This window comes from Suricata suricatta, chromosome 2, assembly GCF_006229205.1.
Source record: "Suricata suricatta isolate VVHF042 chromosome 2, meerkat_22Aug2017_6uvM2_HiC, whole genome shotgun sequence".
NCBI classification, from domain to species: Eukaryota; Metazoa; Chordata; class Mammalia; order Carnivora; family Herpestidae; genus Suricata; species Suricata suricatta.
This window is the reverse complement of record NC_043701.1, coordinates 28109427-28113256: the sequence shown is the minus strand read 5'-3', so window position 1 is coordinate 28113256 and position 3830 is coordinate 28109427.

The following is a 3830-nucleotide window of genomic DNA, read 5'->3' as shown; positions in this document are numbered from 1 at the left end:
CCCAAATCAAGATTTGGACACTTAACCCACTAAGCCACCCAGGCACCCTAGGTGGGGGTTGTTTTGTCTGATATGTATAATTCAATAAAGCTGTTTAAAAAATCGCTTTGGGCTTTTACCAATATTTTTTCATGTTTTAAATTTATGGAAAGGAAATTATTTTAAGACAAGTTACAGAACTCTCAAACCCATTAAGTTCATGCCCAAACTTTAGGGTCCTGCTGGGTGGTAGGTGTACAAAGTAAAGATTTGTTTTCTCTCCCTTATAAAGGTAATAACTTGCTACAATGTGAGGATGAACAGCCTCCCAAACTAACAGTATGGTCAACTTACTATCCTACTTGGCTATATATTTACAACCAGTTTATATTGGAAAGTTCGTCAATGAGCAAAGTTACATCATTATAGAATAACCTGAGGTTTGGGATGTTGCTGTTGTTGTTATTGTTTTTTTATGGTTGAGGTAAGTATTTGGTTAAAACTGCTTTGAAATTTCTCATTGCAGCTCTGCCTTATAACAACAAGATTTCAATAATTCATTGTTGGTAAGAGCAAAGTCAAAATAACATCTTCTAGGAATCTTGGCCCTAAATAAAGGTATCCCTCAGACCTCCTGTATACCACTGTAGTACAGCACTCTGTTCCGGCACATAACCTAACCTGATTCCTCAATTTTCCATCTCTGTTGATTTTTAAAACATTGCTTATTGATTTACTTAGCAATTTATATCACAGGTTAATTACCTTAACTCACTGATGCTCAAAATTTTTTAAATCTCCACTAGGGGAAATTCAACGTTCATGAAAAAGTACCTGAAATACAGTCTAACTATACCTGTAGAATCTCTATTTTTAGGGATAAAACGAAGAGTTGAATTCCTGAACCAAACTGCTAGGCCCATCAGTGGTTGTTTTTGTTAAGTTATACTTTCATAGCTCACCAATGGCCCAGGCTGAGCAAAGCTATATGACATAATTTTTAAGAATTTACTGTAAGGAAATCTTTAAAGATGAAATTCACTGCATCCTGTCAGTGTCTTCTCTAGGAAGACCCACTGTAGAGATGTCTACTGCGTCTCACTCCTAGTACGGTTTTATTTCTTAGCAGCAAATCTTTGTACAGTCCATCACACCACTCCCTTTTCATGTTTGCTTTTTGGAAGCATAAAACATAATTTGTGTCTCAGTGCCAGTAAGCTAACAAGATCTGCCAACTCAGTTTCATGTCCTAAACCCAGTCCAGGCTTGATTTTATCTTTCTTGCCTTCATTTTCTCATCTGTTAACTTTAGACTTTATTTTCTTATTGCACTTATATGTCTTAGTAATCTATTTTAAATGCCTCCTGAAACAAAGAAAATCATTTTTAGTGCCCCTACTGAAAGCTTTTTCAGAAAAAGAAAATCTGAAGGCATTTCAGGTAGCCAAGTAGGGGGAAAAAATTGTATGTCATTACAGAGGTCCTCCTTTAAATGTTGCTCTTCAACCTATACTACCAGCCTGCACAGAATGTCGCCGTGGGGGAAGAAAGAAAGGATCTTCTGTAACTCATTTTTGAAGACTTTGTAATGAGCCTCGAATCTACAATCTGGGGAAGCTCAGGAGGATGGCTGCAGTGAACGTCCAACCACCATCCTCTGGAAGGTCAGTGTAGCATTTCTGGCCAGGATTCTTTGAAATGAGATATTAGCAGCGGGTGCCATGGCTGGGCTGGGGTCTGGTACCCAGTACCAATGGTGTCTGTGGCATCATCCTGGGCAGGATCACAGGTATTCCTTCCCTCTGTTTCTGAGTTCGTTCAAAGCTTTGAAATCCAAACTGTGAGCAACTGCATTTGGGACAATTTCCTTTCAACAAATTCCTTTTCTTTTCAGATATACAAATCCAGTTTGGGGAGTTGTCCTCAGAAATTCTAATTAGTGCACAGGGTCATTATTTCTTAAGGGGAGAGGCCCCCTGTCCTGATTCAAAAGTAAATACTATGGGGCGCCTGGGTAGCTCAGTCGGTTAAGCCTCCGACTTCGGCTCAGGTCAGATCTCACACTCGTGGGTTCGAGCCCCGCGTCAGGCTCTGTGCTGACAGCCAGCTCAGAGCCTGGAGCCTGCTTCCGGTTCTGTGTCTCCTTCTCTCTCTGCCCCTCCCCCTTTCATGCTCTGTCTCTCTCTGTATCAGAAATAAATAAAACATTTAAAAAATTTTTTAAAAAGTAAATACTATGATGATGATATTTGGCAAGTGATCCCAATCTTGAGGTAAGTGCTGACAATGGAGGGAAAAAACAAAGAAAAGACAGAATTTATTTTTTGTCAGAAGATAATAAAGGGGGGCGCCTGGGTGGCTCAGTCGGTTAGGCCTCTGACTTCAGCTCAGGTCATGATCTCACGCTTGTGGGTTCGAGCCCCATGTCAGGCTCTGTGCTGACAGCTCGCTCAGAGCCTGGAGCCTGCTTCACGTTCTATGTCTCCTTCTCTCTCTGCCCCTCCGCCTCTCATGCTCTGTCTCTCTCTGTATCAAAAATAAATAAAACATTAAAAAAAAATTTTTTTTAAAGAAGAAGATGCTAAAGGACACAAATGCCATACTACATCTTGATTTTCTAGGATGCCTTTAGCTCCAAATAACAGAAACCACATTTCAAAATGACTTCAACAATGGAAGATCTTAGGCAGGTTCAAGCATTATAAAACCTGAGGCTTCTACCATTTTTGAGGGTCTCTTCATGCAAAAGAATGTACAATTACAAATTCAATATTGCTAGGCCACTCTCCAGGGCTCAGAAAGCCCTATGCAAGAAAAACACGTTGGTTTCTAAGCTTTATGTTAAATCTGCCTCCCCTCACTAAGAGTATAGAGGTAAATTTGAAATAGGTAATTAACTCAGCATCTTGATGACGTCAATAAGGTGTAAGTTCCCTGCAGATTTAACTTCAGCATGTTCTTCTCATGTTGTCTTCGTTCACATTACAAGATGGCTACTAAAGTTCTAGGTGACAAATAAAAACACTAAAAGAAGACACTGCCATTCCAAAAAGGCAAGTAAAAAGAAATAAAAGGCAAAATGATAGGAAAGAAAGAGGTAGACCTATTTTTTTTTTTTGCAGATTATATTACTCAGATATTACTCAGAAAACTGAATGGAATCTACTAAACAACTATGCAAATTAATAAATTTGGCAAGGTCACAGGATATGAGGTGAATGTGCAAAACTGCACTGTGCTTTTATAAACTACAAGAAACAATTAAAAAATTAAATTTGGACATAGGAGATTGCTACAGTTGAGGTCAAAGAGGCTGTTTCCTACTTTCTCCTCGAGGGTTTTGATGGTTTCCTGTCTCAGATTCAGGTCCTTTAGCCATTTTGAGTTTATTTTTGTGTATGGTGTAAGAAAGTGGTCTAGTTTCATTCTTCTGCATGTTGCTGTCCAGTTCTCCCAGCACCACCTGCTAAAGAGGCAGTCTTTTTTCCATCGGATACTCTTTCCTGCTTTGTCAAAAATTAATTGGCCTTACATTTGTGGGCCCAGTTCTGGGTTCTCTAGTCTATTCCATTGGTCTATGTGTCTGTTTTCGTGCCAATACCATACTGTCTTGATGATGACAGCTTTGTAGTAGAGGCTAAAGTCTGGGATTGTGATGCCTCCCGTTTTGGTTTTCTTCTTCAATATAACTTTGGCTATTTGGGGTCTTTTGTGGTTCCATACAAATTTTAGGATAGTTTGTTCTAGCTTTGAGAAGAACGCTGGTGCAATTTTGATGGGGATTGAATTGAACGTGTAGATTGCTTTGGGTAGTAATGACATTTTCACAATGTTTATTCTTCCAATCCATG